The sequence below is a fragment of the Microtus pennsylvanicus genome, chromosome 7, assembly GCF_037038515.1.
Source record: "Microtus pennsylvanicus isolate mMicPen1 chromosome 7, mMicPen1.hap1, whole genome shotgun sequence".
NCBI classification, from domain to species: domain Eukaryota; kingdom Metazoa; phylum Chordata; class Mammalia; order Rodentia; family Cricetidae; genus Microtus; species Microtus pennsylvanicus.
Genome location: NC_134585.1, coordinates 52,832,735 through 52,848,939, shown reverse-complemented (window position 1 = coordinate 52,848,939; position 16,205 = coordinate 52,832,735). Strand labels below are relative to the sequence as shown.

General features: G+C 48.0%; 1 long non-coding RNA gene across 1 annotated transcript; it reads left to right on the top strand.

Moving 5' to 3' along the window:
- The first annotated feature begins 3,235 nt into the window (after positions 1-3,235).
- LOC142853745 (uncharacterized) lies at positions 3,236-3,996 on the top strand. Its single transcript, XR_012911248.1, has 3 exons — positions 3,236-3,270; positions 3,358-3,425; positions 3,878-3,996. It is a non-coding gene; the product is annotated as an uncharacterized LOC142853745 (long non-coding RNA).
- The last annotated feature ends 12,209 nt before the right edge of the window (positions 3,997-16,205 follow it).

Here is a 16,205-nt window from a genome sequence, read left to right as displayed (position 1 = left end):
TATAGGGAAGGCAGTGTGTAAATAGTGTCCGGGGGGCGTCACCCCACACTGGGCTGTCTGCAGCGAGGGTAAAATGCAGACAATGATCTGGGGGGGTGTCACCCTGCACTGGAGTGTCCCAACAAGAGCTTGAACTGAACCATGACCCCAAATTGGAAAACACGGCTCCATTTCACCAAACCCCAAACTGAACCCAAATATTATTACTTTTTGACTGCGCTCCGAATCCCACGAATGTTTTCTCTTAAATACCTACCAAACCAGTTTGAACTAGACACAAACATATGTGTTTTCTAAAACCATTCGCCCTGAACTTCAAAATAATCTCCCACCCGAGGCGATGTGAGACTTTGTGGATTGGGTGTGTCCTGGTCACAGCAGCTGTAGAACCCCGTTCATGGCCCGTGTCCCCCTCATGCTCTGAGTACTTAAACTTCACTTCCTAGCTTTAAAAACGGAAATAGAATTTGCATACAGTAGAGTGTACTTAAATGCACAGTTGGATAAATGTTCACTAATACACTTATGTAAGAATTTGGTCCCCTCTAGTCAAGATGTAGCACATTTTCACCAGTCTGGAGAATTCTTTGCCCTTTCCCAGGCCATCTTGCTCCCATACACAATCCTGTTTTGATGTCTGTCTCCTTTGCTTCTCATCTGAAGTGTCTTACCAACCCTCATCCCTATCTTAGAAAAAGAGAACATGCAGATACCCATTTTAGGGACAGGACAACAGAGGCTCCCTTGCTATTTCTCTGGAGGTCACAGAGATGGAGCTACCTGGGTTCTGGCTGCTCAGTTCCAATTCTGGTATTCCATGTTAGCCTTCTGCTAGATTACAGAGCCATCCTGGGGTGGTTGCTTCCAGCAGCTCTCGAGGGAGTGGAGCTTCCATGGGACACATTTGCCCCCTAAGCAGGCCATTCTTTCCCCACTCACTTGTGGGACCTTGTCAACAGAGAGCGAGTGTTCCTGTACATTGCTATCTGCGCTTTGTCACTTAGCACCAGGGACTTCTGGTGCCCAGCACATCCCTGTGACAGTGTCCCGCACTGGGCCAGGGCCCTCTCCAGTCTGCCTGTGTGGTGTCAGTTGGAGGCTCTGGTGCTTGTTGTGTACAAACTATATGTGACCCCTGAGAGCAGCGCCTGTCTCTCTGAGCCACCAAGCAGTGAAACATTGAACAGGCTCCCGGGCCTGGCTTCCTGGGGAGACATTTTCCAGGTCTGCAACAATGTTGAGTTTGATTTGATTTCCCCCTTTGCAGGCGATTGTGTGGTTTGGGGTGTTTTGCTACTAGTTATAATCCCATAAAGCACAGCTGCTGAGATTTTTCCAAGAGGGCTGCTTTCAACCGCCCTCGTTGAAAAGGCTCTAATTTATTTCAGTCGCTTGTGGGAACCCAGCCTGAGCTCAAGACAAAGGCGTCCTGTGTTGATGTAATTGCCTGCCAGTGTCTCCTGGGAGAGGCTTTGCCATCCAGAGCCACCTTGCTGTCTTCCACCCCTCTCAGAGGGACACAGTAGTCCCAAGCCTGGTGGAGCTCATGAGCCAGGACCAGCTTCTTGGCTGACCCATTTCCTGTGATCACAAGCCTCGTTCCTCAGCCAGTCATGTTAGTGTGAATTAATCTCTTTTGGTTTTGTATGGAGCCAAGTCCTGCCCACCGAGGGGTAACACTTGGGGTGAAGAGATTGATTAAGAGGGAATTTCAGCTAAATAGAGCAGAAATATAGACTCTCGGGCCCACCTCAGACTCTGCAGCCAGGCCTGATCCCCAGAGTGAAGGCCCACATACCGAGGTACGTGGAAAGTGCACCAGCCTGGGACCCAGCCTGTCCTTAGGAGCCATCTGCCCCGGCAGCCTCTTGCCAAGTGGTGTTCCGTCTGTGCACTGGGCTTGACCTCCTCATGCTAAAACGAGGTGGAGGGATGAGGAGGTGGCTCAGTGATTAACGGTGCTTGTCACGGAGTTCAGGCCTCCAGAACCCATACAAATGCCAATGAGCATAAAGGTTCATATCTCTGAAGGCAGAGATAGAGGACCCCCAGTGCCTGGCAAGAGCTGCCATACCTGCAAGCTCTAGGCTTGACCGTGTCTCAATGAATTCTCAAAGAATAAGGTGGAAAAGCAATTGAGGCCTCCACATGTATGAACACACATGCACCTTCTCACACATGCAAAAACATGCATGCGTGTCCATGCATACCACACATGAGAAAAAAGGAAAAAAAAACAAGTAGAAAACATCTATTTGAGTGTGGTAGTTTGAATGTAATTGGCCCCCATAATCTCGCAGGGAGTGATGCTATTAGGAGGTGTGGACTTGTTAGTGTAGGTATGGCTTTGTTGGAGGAACTGTGTCACTGTGGGGGCGGGCTTTGAGGGTTCTTATACTCAGGATACTGCCAGTGTGTCAGTCGACTTCCTGTTGCCTGCAAGAGGTAGGATTGTCAGCTCCAGCACATCTGCCTGCACACTGCCGTGCTTCCCACCATGATGATGATGGACTAAACCTCTGAAACTGTAAGCAAGCCCTTCAGTTAGATGTTTTCCTTATAACAGTCGTGTGGGACAACGTCTCTATCTGCCCCTGATCTGGTGGGCATTTTAACCACAGTCATGGCAAGCACCCCAGGTAGATGCACTCCTAGCCCTTTCTGGTTCTGGATGGAGAAAGGCCCCACAAGATTGGTTAGTTGAGAAGCCTGGGGCCATAGGGGAGACTGATTTTCCCAAGGCACCCGTGAGCCAGGGTTGAACCAGAGTCTGGGATTCCCAGTCCCATAAAGATTGCCACACATGGGCACTCTGGGTCTTGGATTGTCTGGTGCCTTCTTCCTGTGTCTCACAGGGCCATGCCTGCTAGAATATCCCCGAGGTGTGAGGAGGTGGACATATGCCTGCTAGAACATCTGAGGGTCCTTTCAGCATGCATGGCCTTGACTATGGATTTGAGGTTGGAAAATTAAAGCTACATTTGAGGTCTTCCACAAAAGAACCATGTCCTGGTTCCACAGGTGGGTTGCATACGTGCACACAGGTCAGGAGAGAAGAGGCAGAGAGACGGGAATAAAGATGGTGGCTCATGTAATGAAGGGAAAGGATACTGAGGAACCCTGGGAAGTGGAAGATGATGGGGTACTCCGTGGGACCGAGAGACAGCAGCACAGTGGAAAAGGAAGACAGATGGAGGGGTCAGAAGTGAACGGAGAGAGCAATGGGATGGGCAGAGGAAAAACAGAAGCTTTCGGTGTTCCCAGTCAGAGGTGGGTGTGGGGACCTCATCTCTTCTCCCTCAGGGGGTGGCCATGTTCCCCAGTTTTAATGGGTTTGCCTCATGTTCATATTTGTAGGCTTGGCCAACAAGCAGCTCTGGAGCAGAAAGCGGAAGCCCCTCCCCACTCATCAGACTGTAACGGGGGTGAGCGAGGGCGCTGGGACTACAGGCTGATTGGACATTAGTCATACCACACGCTGCATTTCCTAATGAGAAAATGATCCCAAATTGCCCCAAGGGATGACTGTGATTGAACTATTTGCCTTGACATCCGCTGCTGTAGTGAATGTGTACACATGTGTGCTTGCACAAACATGTGCACACAATCACCCTTCACCACGCACCTCCGACCTGGAACAGCTCGGGCTTCCAGAGTTTAGCTCCAGCTTTCACTGTGTGCCTTCCCTACTGTAGCTCAGATGTGGTTGTCCTGAGAGGGGAGGGAGGAATCCCAGGGTTGGGCAGAGCAGCCCACTTCAGCCCCTCCCCCTGGGTGTTCTCATAGCCCACCTGTTTGCAGGGAGCTGGATTTAAATGACTGAAAGTTTCAGGTCATCAAATGTCTGCCTCTTAAAATGAGACCTGTTTCTTCCCAGGCAAGAATTTGGAGTTCTTTCCAGATCCGTCTACACTCTCTGCTGTGAAACTCCTATTTTATCTGGACATCCTCTGCGTGAGATGGATCAAGCCACTGAGAAGCAGTCCCTTTTTTTGCCAGGAGAAGAATTTGAAGCATATTTCAAACCAAATCACTATCAAATAAATATTAATATATTAATAAATAAAAATGTATTATTAAATAAATATGCATGGGAACTAGAAAGTTCTTAATGTAGAATTCACGCATGCCAAGGAGTCTAAGAGTGCATGGCCTTGATTATAAGGACATTAACATACCGCCTCCCTTGCTTCTCTAAGCCATACTCCCTGGTCTCATGCAATGGTCCCTTCCCTGGGGTGTCCCTCACTACCACTTTCTCAGTCATAACTCACCCTCCTAATTCTGTTGTCCATCCCTGTCTCTCTCGTTCCTGCAATTCCCCAGACATTCGCTGAGCTCCCATCAGTCAGCTTTAGCTTGGCTGTGAGCAAGCTGCTCTAACAACTCTGGCCGAGACACTGTGCACACTTTCTGGGCTCTGGACTGAGGCGTAGCCCTCACCTCTTCCTGGGACATGCTGTTCCCAAGGCAGAGGGGAAAAGCAAATGACTGTGTGAGCCTGCATGGTTCAAAAGTCTCTGCTCAGATGTGACACACATGACTACCCATCCAGCTGCCCAAAGCAGGTTACATGGGTGAAGGGCAGGTGGGAGGAATAAATCTCTTACCTAAAGCTCTAGTACATGTGCCTCCATGGGTGCATGCCATTCATGTGCCCTGAGCACCTGTGTGTCCTGAGCACCCATGTGTCCTGAGCACCCGTGCGCCCTGAGCACCCGTGTGTCCTGAGCACCCATGTGTCCTGAGCACCCGTGCGCCCTGAGCATCCCTGTGTCCTGAGCACCCATGCTTAGACTCAGGGTTGTTGGGCATTTAGAGCAGTTCAATGTCTGCTCTTAGCCTGGATTCAAATCCTCTTCCTGTAACGATTAGGAGCTTTTGATTACTGTGACTATGCTCCCTGTACTGCCTGGTTTTGTGTGTCACTTGACACAAGCTAGAGTTACCAGAGAGGAAGGAGCCTCAGTTGAGGAAATGTCTCCATGAGATCTGACTGTAAGGCATTTTCTCAATTAGTGATTTCTGTGGAGGGTCCAGCCCATGGAGGGTGGGGCCATCTCAAGGCTAGTGGATTCTATAAAAAAGCAGACTGAGCAAGCCAAAGGAAGCAAGTCAGTAAGCAGCCCCTCCACAGCCTCTATCAGCTCCTCCCTCCAGAATCCTGGTCTGTTTGAGCTCCTGTCCTGACTTCCTCCAGCGATGAACAGTGATGTGGAAGAGGAAGTCAAATCAATCCTTTCCGCCACAGTTGGATTTTTGGTCATGGTGTTTTCATCAGAGAAACCTTAACTAAGACAGCTACCTAACTGGTTTCCACCCCCCAAATCTTGCAGTCTCTCCTCTCTTCTCCTCTTTTCATGTGCAAAGCAAAGCGTGCGTGGGGGACTCGCTTACTGGTACAGAATCGCACTTTATGAGATGAAGTTTTGGCCGTGTGAGAATACTTCACGTGACTGACAGTGGCTAGAATTTGAAGTCCTGTGAGTGTACCCTCACCTTTTCACAATCTTCAGTGGTTTCCCTTTGCTCTCAAAAGAAAATCCAATTCCTCACTGTGCTCTCTAGAACTTTCATTTAAGTGTCCTGTGGTCCCTCCTCCAGCCCTCCTTCCTTTTCTTTTCTTTCTGTTTTTAGAATTTATTTTACATACCAACCACAGCTTTACCTCCCTCCTCTCCTCCCGTTCCCTTCCCCAGCCTCCCTTCTACCCCCCCATCCACTCCTCCTCCCTTCAGAAGGGATAAGGCCTCCCATGGGAGTCAGCGAAGCCGCAGCCCTCCTTTCTTGCTTGGTCATCATTGCTCATTCCCACCTTGGTCTCTTTACATTTCTACATGAGCATTACAATTCTTTACATATTTATTTTGTGTGTGTGCATGTGTGTGTGTGCATGGTGTGTGTGTGGGTATGTGTGCATCATGGTGTGCACAGGGAAGTCAGAGGACGACTTGAGGAGTCAATGAGTTCCCTTCCAGGTCTCCAGGCTCAGTCAGCGAGTGCCTTGACTCGCTGAGTCACCTCACTGATCCCTACAACAGCATTTCTGCTTTCAGGGAAAAACTCTGCTCCCGTGACATGGGCCATCCTTCATTCCCTGCTTCTGCCCATTCACCGTCTCTGATTCGTGTGCTTTCTAGGCCTGTCTTTGTTCCCACAGTTCTAGATGTTTCTCTCATAGACCTCCTCCCTGTGTGCAAGGTGGCATTAGCAACATCTGGATCATCAAGGATTTTTTCCTTTAAGACAATGACATTTATCAAGATATCCGAGTCTTTACTTCTCCCTTTTCTCACGCGGTCTAGTCTTTCTAGAGCATAGAAAATGCACACAAGGCATAGACATGTTGGAGGTGATCACTGGTGTCGATGAGACGGCAGAGAAGCAGAAGCCATGGCTTTCTGTAACAATCTCGTCATATCAAAGGACATCTGAATGGAAATATGTTTTGTCACAGGCAGCCTCCCCAGGTGTTGGTGTCTACTTACCACATGCTCATTTGGCATTTGCCACTAACTTTGTTTAACAGGTAAGGAAACTGAGGTTCAGGTAGAAAAGGTGATACACCCACATATAACGATATATATATATAAAATAAATAATTTGTATATATAGCATACCCACATATAATATATCTTATACACAAATAATATATAATACACACACATATATACATATAGTGTGTAACATATATAAAGGTAATATATATATATATTGTGGTACATGTATTTGTGTGTGTGATGCTGGGGATTGAGCCTATGGCCTTGCACATGCTAGTCGCTACTACTAAGCTCTATCTATCTATCTATCTATCTATCTATCTATCTATCTATCTATCTATCTATCTATCATCTATCTATAATCTCTGCCTATCATATCTATCTATCTATCTATCTATCTATCTATCTACCATCTGCCTATTTTATCTATCTATCTATCTATCTATCTATCTATCTATCTATCTATCATCTGCCTATTTTATCTATCATCTATCTATCTATCTATCATCTGCCTATCCTATCTATCTATCTATCTATCTATCTATCATCTGCCTATCTATCTATCTATCTATCTATCTATCTATCTATCTATCTATCATCTGCCAATCCTATCATCTGTCTATCTATCTATCTATCTATCTATCTATCTATCTATCTATCTATCTATCTATCATCTGCCTGTCTATCATTTATCTATTATCTATCTTGCATTTGTGTACCTATGTATCTCTCTATCTTCCTATCTATCCATTTACCTATATACTAAAGATTTCGTTAAGCTACTTGAGAAAGAATTCTGGGCAGCCTAGGCTAGTCTTAATCTCTGTATAATCAAAGATGATCTTGAACTTCTGCTCCTCCTCCTTCCACCTTCTCAGACCTGGGATTTACAGGCATTCAACACCATGTCTGGTTTTATGTGGTGCTGTGAATCTAACCCAGGGCCTTGTGCTTGTTAGGCAAGCTCTCTATCAACTAAGCTACATGCTTTATTCCTTCTTTGTGTTTTTAAGCTTTGAGTCCAAGTCTCACTAAGTTTCTTAGGCTGGCCTTCAGCTTGTGGTCCTCCTGCATCAGTCTCCTGCGTAGCTGGAATTATAGTTATGTGCATCCAGGCTCCTGTTGAAATTTATTTTTATCCTGTTGAATAATATTTAAGAGATAAACTTTGAAGAGTTACAGGCTATGGAGAGGCATGTCCATCTCATGGAGAAGGGTGTGCTCTCGAGGCTGAGAGATGCAATTGGTTGACAGTCAGGTTGTCACCATGATGCCTAGCAGCTTGCAGCTTGCCACAGGACAAAGAACCATCCCACTTGGTGATTGAAACCATGATGGATCAATACAAAGCAAACACCATTGATTGCCACCCAGAACCACCCAGAAGTAGAACCACTTCCTGGGTTTCCCCTCCCCATTCTCTTTCTCAAGAGACACCCAGCACCTGTGTTTCTGTGTCTCCCAGTATGGCGACCTGTTTGCCTGAAGCTGGGAGGAAATGGGATATGGCCTTCTCTCCTGCTCCATCTTGTCACATACACCCAAAGGTGGACAGTGTACCTAGGAGAGGAACTGGCTAGTGTTGTGAATCCATTGCACAAACACATAGACTTGCCTGTGGGTAGATGTGAGGAGCAGGCTTGCTGGTGATGTGGGATGGCAATCACTGTCTGCCCTAACCAGGGCTTGATTGTGGCAGCAGTGAGTGCGCGTGTGAGCTCTCCCACACAGAACCCCCCTCTGACCTATGAAAGGCTGCTTTGCGGTGCATCTTCCTAATAAATCCCTGCTCTCCCCAAGAAAGCCACTGTGAACGTCGTGCAAGGAGAGCTTGTCAAGTAAGTGACCCTCCGTTTAAGGCCTGAGTCAAAGCCGAGTGTGTTTTCGTAACCAGAAGGCTATGTGTTTCTTAGCTACTGGTCAGACTGGATGAGACTGCCAAGGGGCCTTCAGGGAATTTCCTCACCATGTAACAAATTTATGAGTCATATGAAAAGCTGGGAAACGCTTCAACCAGCTGCCTCTCATTGACTCAGAGGCCGCTTTACAGCACCTTGGTGCTGGGGCCTTGGATGGAGCCAGTAGAAAGGTTTATTATATATCTACAAATGGCCTGCTATAACCAGGGAGGAGGCCAGGAGGAACTGCCCTTCTCCTGTCTCCGGAAGACAGCGTAGCAGCTCCCTAGAGCTGTTGAGCATCCACAGGGGCAGCTGACAAGAGCATCTGTAGAGTCCTTGCTGCGTCCTCCCCTAAAGGGGCAGCCCTTGGGCAGATGGTGAAAGGTGGTTTTGGGCCTTATTCTCCACTGCTATTTAAATAAGCAGTGGGCGGGGGTGGGGGCTGGAGGGATGGCTCAGAGCTTAAGAGCACAGGCTGCCCTTCCAGAGGACCTGGGTTTGATTCCCAACACCCACGTGCAGGTTCACAATCATCTGTAACTCCATTTCAAGGGAATCCAACACATCTTCTGGCCTTTTTGGGCACTAGGCACATATGTGACGCACATACATTCACACAGGCAAAACTCCCATACACATAAAAGAAATGGTTAATCTTCATTGTTAATTTGGAGGAATTTAGGGTTACCATAGAAATATATGTTTGGGTGTGTCTATGTTTGGTGTTTCCAGAAAGGATTAACTGAGGAGGGAAGACTCAGTCTGAGTGTGGGAGCACGGAGGCTCAACTTAGGGGAAAGGAGAAGGCGAACCAAGCCCTCTGCTTCCCGACTGCAGTTGCCTCCGCTCTTCCCGTGCCTTTCCACTCTCAGACCGAGAACGCGAGCAAACCACTGCCACATAAGAGGTATTTCTGTCCAGGGACCACCCTGAAGGGGCACCTAGGTTCATGCAGAGAGGGCTGGGGGATGAGATGTTAGGAGGAACAGAGGACCTGATACGAAGAAGCACTGTGGCTTCTTGGAAGCGGAAGGTCGTTCTCAGCCTACCTGGCTCACCTCGCATGCAGCCCAGCTTTTTCCTAGTTTCCTTTTCGCGCCGCAAAATAAGCGGCACCGTAGAGGGCTGCGTGATCACTGAGTTTGAGCGGCAGAGACGGACTCAGAGGTCCCCAGAGTCTTCCTGGGCACCGGAGGCCATGGAGGCTTTCTGCCCTGCTGGCACAGATGTTCTGAAAGAATGGGGGTGCAGCACCTGACATTCGCTGGCACTGGGAACTCCTCTGCTTGGCTTTGCCTTCCTTCGTGCTTAGCCTTTCCTGGAGGATGCATGGAGAGGTTCGCCCCTTGTCACTGGAACTTTTCTCAGGCTCAGGTTCCCCCACCTTGGCTCCATCTACCAACCCTCATGTCCTTTCACCACCAAGTCTGCACTGTCCCCAGGTCCTGAGAAGGGTTCATCTTGGAAGGAACCTCTCCTGCCTCACAAGACTCTGCCCTGTCACGGGACCTGAGTCCCTTGGGTTTATGAGCGTCCCTGGAGAGATGGCAAACAGTCCTTGACATAAAACAAATTGCAGTGGGGTCCTGGAGCCAGCAAGTCACGGGGGGGGGGGGGGGGGGGGGATGGGGCCTGGAAATGCGCATTTCCAGCAAATTCTTAGGCCATGTTTCCGTGCCAGCCCAGGGCGCACCCCCTGAGAACCACCACCCTAGAGTGCCCTGGAATTGGTGTGGAATTTATTCTCTCGGCTTTCTGGACTGTTGTTTTGGCTGCTTGTGAGGTTCTCCTGTGCTCCTGAGCCCAGAGACACCATCTGGTTTATGACACTTGGCAGACCCTCAGAGCCCCAGGAGGGCCGGAGCTTCTAACACGCAGCACACAGGTGCCTATGTGCAGGCGATTTTTACTGCACATCTGGGACAGGATACACGTGGAAGACCCGTTCCCCTATTTCCTGTAAAGCCTAGAAATGAAGTGAGGCAGCTGTGACCTTTTCTCTGGATGATGCTGTCGGGGAACAGGCTCTCTGAAAATGTTGGCGCTGGAGCAGAGGAAGGTGGGTGCCCTGCTGCTGTTCAGTGTCTTCATTTATAGACTCTGCTAACTCTTTTTCTCTCTTTCTACCCTTTCCTTTTGGGTGGTCCACACAGGGAATGGTCCTTAGGCTGTACCCGGTTGGATTGACTCATGGGTGTGGTGTCCCCTTTTCCCAGTCCAGGGTATCAACTCATGGGATGGTGTGACCCACATCCAGGCTGAGTCTTCCCTGCTTAGTTGTGTCTCTCTGGAAATGCCCTCGCAGGTGTGCCAAGAGATACGCCCCTTAGACAATTCTAAATCCAGCCAAGTTATGAACGAAGAGTAACCCTCATATCCTGGGTGGGCCCCCTCCACTCTACTCCTAGTGAGAACCTGGGAGGCCCCAGTCCCAGTATCTAGCCAGGGGCATGGATTCTATTAGGGAATGCGGGTCCTTTCTTCTGGCCTGAATCTTGCGCTGCCCTCTGATGGTAACAATGCCATGGCAGATTTCTGTCATCCAGTGCACATGGTACCCTAAATCAGGGTCTTACCTGCAGGACTGAAGGTAGCAGGGAAACTAGGAACGCAGATGTGTGTCCCCAGGAATCTTCTTTATATCTTACAAACAGTTACAGCCTGTCAGAGTGGCTGCTCTGGGCACCGAGGAACGCTTGGTCAGGGCTGGCATATTCTTTCCTGATGCAGGCACCAGGCAGCTTGAGGTAGTGAGTAAACCAATCCCCAATGCCACCTAGCTCTCTGGGGGGAGAGAGCAAGGACAATCGGGTGGAGACTGTTCCCCTTCATTCTTTAGGCATCCAGCCGTGGCTCTCCTGTTTTTCTGACTTCACCTGTTCCTCCCCAACTTCTCTAGAATTTGGACCTATGTTCTGTTTGTTTTCTCTAGGATCTTTTAGGCCTTTTGCCGTTTGCACCTCATGACATCTCTGCTTGGATGCCCAGTCTTCTTGGGGTTTCCCTGCAGGTTTCCAGTCAGCTGTTTGGAATCAGTAGAAATAGACAAGAAGGTGGCTGTTGCCTTAGCTGGGCAGGAATGCAAGATGCGCTCAGCTGTAAAAGGAGTGGAGATTCAGAAGCAAGAGCCTAAGGGAAAGCCCCATTTGGGGTGCTAGATGTCAAGTTCCTGGCGAACAGACTGCCTGGCCAACCTGGTCATGCCTTCTCCCATGGTCACGGCCAACTGTAGGAGCATGTAACAGAGACATGACCTTGGACCTACTTTGAAAAGTATGGCTGTGTTCACCCTGAGTAAACAGTTCTAGTTAGCTACCCAAGGGGTCTCTGCAGTACTCTGGGAACATCCACTGCACCTTAGGTCTTGGTTGTGGCTAGTGTACAAAGCCATCCCACACTCTGCTCTGTAGGAAAATAGCATCCGTAACACTGAATTAACTCACTTGTTTTCACTTATTTTAAGCCTAGAGCTTTGGTCCTCCAGCCAAGACTCTTTCCTCTTTGGATTTAGCTTCTCATCTACACGGAGAGGAGGCTAATCCTGCTGATCTCTAAGATCCCTTCAAGTCAACAGAACTCACCAGCTGGGGCAGCTTAACAGTTCCCTCCCCCACTGCAGGGTTGAAGACTCCTCCTAGCTGGGTCTCAAATCATGCCTGTGAGCGTGTGAATACTCACAAGTATGTACGTGTGTATTTACGCTCTGGAAGGATCATACACACGCACACGCGCGTGCACACATGCACGCACACATATGTACACACACGCCCGCGCACACACACACGCACGTGCACACACACACACACGCACACACATGCACGCACATGCACGCACACACACGCGTGCGCACACACACGCATGTGCACACACACACACACACGCACACACAGACAGCACCTTCCTTCTTTCAGCAGGGTTTCGGACTGAAGCCACAAACCTGTGACTGCTAGGCAAGGCTCTTCCACTGCACTACAGTCTCCTCTGGTGTCATCTAAACTGCAGTGGCAATGCCTCTTAAATAAGATGGGCTGGCCCAGCCCCCTAACTCCGCACTGGGATGGTTCTGTAAGGTGTAGAAATCGTCTGACTGGGTTTTTAAATATTCCGAAAAGAAATTCAATGGTTAGTGTGTCTCTCTTCAAGATGTAGATAATTGTTGGTATAATCTAAGAACTGGAATTAGAGACGCTTGTAGGGTTTGCCTGGGAGGAACCATATTAGGATTGGGGATGAGATGTGTGTAACTGGAGACTGCTCGTTCATTTCCTGGCCGCCCGGACCCAAATAACCACACAGAAACTCTATTAATTACAACACTGCTTGGCCAATGGCTTAAGCATATATCTTCAATTAACCAATTTCTATTAATCTGTGTATCACCACGAGGCTATAGCCTACTGGTAAGGTTCTAGCATCTTTCTCCTTTGGCAGCTACATGACTCCACCTACTCTCTCTATCCCCATTAGGATTCCCTGCCTGGCTATATTCTGCCCTGCCATAGGCCAAAGCAGCTTCTTTATTACCAATGGCAATAAAACACATTCACAGCATACAGAGGAGAATCCCTCATAAGATGGGGTAACTGGGTGGGGGGCAGGGCAGTCTGCATGAACACAGAGGCCCTGAAATGGTCATTAGATTCATGTACGTAGATGAAGAAAATGAAGAAATCTTGCAGGAGCCGTTCACTTGCTGCCACTCGAAACACTCAGCTCTGCCTTGTGATTGATCTTGGGCTGGGGTGGTGAGGAATGTGCTCACGGGGAGGACCCATCTGGAAAACATTTGTCACCAAATCCTCAAACTTGGTTCTCATCTTCAAGGTAAATGCCACTATATTCTCAAATATGTCCCAATTTAATCTTTATCTTTAAAGTTAATTGCAGCTCACAGATGGGCTCGAGTCTTCCCAGCCTTAGGACCTGAAGTCAGGCTTGTGCAGACAGCTGGCAGCAGCCAACCAAGCTCAGGGCTAACACTTTCATCCTAATGCTCCCTACCCTACAGGCAGGTCACAGTCTTCTCTGCGGCTAAGAGTTCTTTACCATGTTGTCTGTGGCAGAGAAAGGTATGTCACCACCACATAACCCAGCTCCAGTTAGCACCCTGTCTTTTTTGCCACCAGACGGAATCTTCACCAGAACTCTGAACAGAATTCCTGTTGGCCTCACCTAAGCAGTGGATTAAACGGGTCAAATGCCACTCTCTAACCATCAGCTGTCAAAGAGCATTAGTGGCCACTTCAGCTCAGTCAATGCTTGCTTCATTCCAGCCAGGCAGGCCTTCCCCACCCCTTTGGGCACCCATTAGATGTGTGTACTCCCACAGGGTGTGCAAGATGGGAACAGCTGGGTAGAGGAGCTGCTATTGCTAGTGACATTGGCTCCTGCCATTTCATCTGTTCTTGGACTTGTGATTAGCCTTTCTTCAAAGCAGCGTGTGTGTGTGTGCAAAACTGTGTGCATATGCGTACACGTGTGTGATTCTGCATGTGGCTGTGCATATGTATATGCATGTACAAGTGTGTGCATGAGCATATGTGCATACACATATGTATGTCTGCATGTTCACATGTGTGTACCTGTGCATATGCATATGGGTGTAATACACATGTATATGCATATACATGTGCACATGTGTATGTGTGTGCATATGCCTTGTGCATTTATATATTTATGTGTATACATGTGCATGTGTGCATGCATGTATATGCGTATACATATATACATGTTTATGTATAATGTATGTGCACATGTGTGTATGTATAAATGTGTGTACATGCATGTGAATGTATAAATGTGTGTACATGTGTGTGCACATATAAATGCATGTGTATGTAAATATGTATGCATGCACGTATGTGTGCATACATGGGTATATGTATATACCTATGTGTATATGCATGTCATGCATAAGCATACACGTGCACATACATGTACATATGTGTATATGTGTATGCATGTGCATAAATATGTGTGTATGTGCATACATGTGTGTATGTACATGTGTGTATGACTGTAATAGACACAGAAACAGAGTTTTGATAGGAGGGTCATGATCTAAGGCTTATGACATTCCTTCCTTAATTAGACTTGTGGAAATGGACTCTTTTTGCCTTAAAAGGGGCATAATGAAGATGGATTATAGTTCAGGGTCTGATTGGAAAGAGGCAGGAACCAAGACTAACAGGCAAAGGTCTGTGATTCATTTTCAAGGCTGACTTTACTCAGCTTCCTTGAAATCCATGTGGGATAACTTTAGATTCTGATTGAGCGTTTCAGGCAAGGTGGTGCAGAAGCCTTGGCGTTGGCTGTGGGGAGAGGTACTTGCTCTAAGGCTCTCACGGCAATTTGATGGTGTCGCGGTCCTGTCTGGATGTCTGTGGATGCCACCTGAAGCTAAGCAGACCTCTGCCACTCCCACCAGGCACTATTTCCACACAGTCTTTCCAGACCACAGTTAGCGGATGTGCAGGTGTGGGGTTTGAGGCTGGTTTGTAATCCTGCAAGCTTTTTAAAGTCTCCTACAATTCCACTGTACCGTTTTGTTTTGTTTTTAATTAGATATTTGCATTTCTGAGGATTTTCCTAAACAGAAGGGGAGCTATAGTCCAGCCTGACCATATGATGATGATGAGACAAGGTCTTACTAGGCAATCTAGCCTGTAATCCTAGAACCAGCAATCCTCCTGCCTCAGCTTCCCAAGTCTGTGTAATTACACCCAGCCCAGCTTTTCTTCCCCCCCCCCTGACATCTTTATCTCCTGTGTACCCAGGGACCAGCTGTCATCTCTGTGGTAAATCCATCAATCTGGGCTAAAAGTTAAACTACTCACGTGGGCTCTCAGCTCTCCCCTGAGTCCCAGGCTTCACACACAATGGCTTTGTGTGAGTTCCTTAGGCAAATGTGACAATCTCCCATTTGGAGCCCTAGAAGAATGTTTCCCCGTGCCCACAGCACACTCCCAAGTGTCCTTGCTTTCCTTACGCCTCTGACCTTCTAGGTCTTGGTTTAAATATTACTTCCTCATGATGTACTATTTCTTGATTCTCCTGAATATTTCCCTTCTTAAGATAGCTTCTCCAGGGTGACAGTGAATCTTTTTTGTCAACTTAATTTAGAATCACTTGGGAAACACACCTCTGGGTGTGTCTGTGGGTGAGTTTCCAGAGAGGTTTAATTGAGTAGGGCAGATCCGTGCAGGTATATGACTTACCACCCCATTCAATATGGGTAGCACCAACACGCAGAATGAGTTAAAAAAGAAAATGGAGGGGCCAAGCGGCCACTCTTTGTTTCTTGACTGTGGACCCAAGGTGACCAGCACCTCACATCCCCACTGCCCACCATGCCCGAGAAGTTTCTGCACCTCGATAAGTATCTCCACAGGTGCAGCAATCCAAATCAGACCAAATCAAACCAAATTAGAAAAAGCCCAGGTTTAGTGTGTAAAAACTCTCCCGGATGATTTTCCAGCTCCCCTGAGAAGAGGTGGAAAAGGAAGACCAGAAAACCACATGTGTGTTTTCTGGGGGCAGTTTAAGTACCCTGTGGGAGTGGTCTTGTGCATCTCCGGGGGAGGGGGTCATCATTTGGCTGGCTTTCTGAGATGCAGCAGGGTTTGGAGAGAGACAGGGGAGGGGGATTGGGATGGAGCTTCCACCCAAACAATTGCCTTTCTGTCACGATGGACTGCATCCCCTGAACTGTGAACCAAATGAACCTTTTTTTCTCTTAAGTTGATTCTTGTTTGTCATTTGGTCTTAGCAATGACGGAATTACTAACAGTGGCTTGCTTGGGGC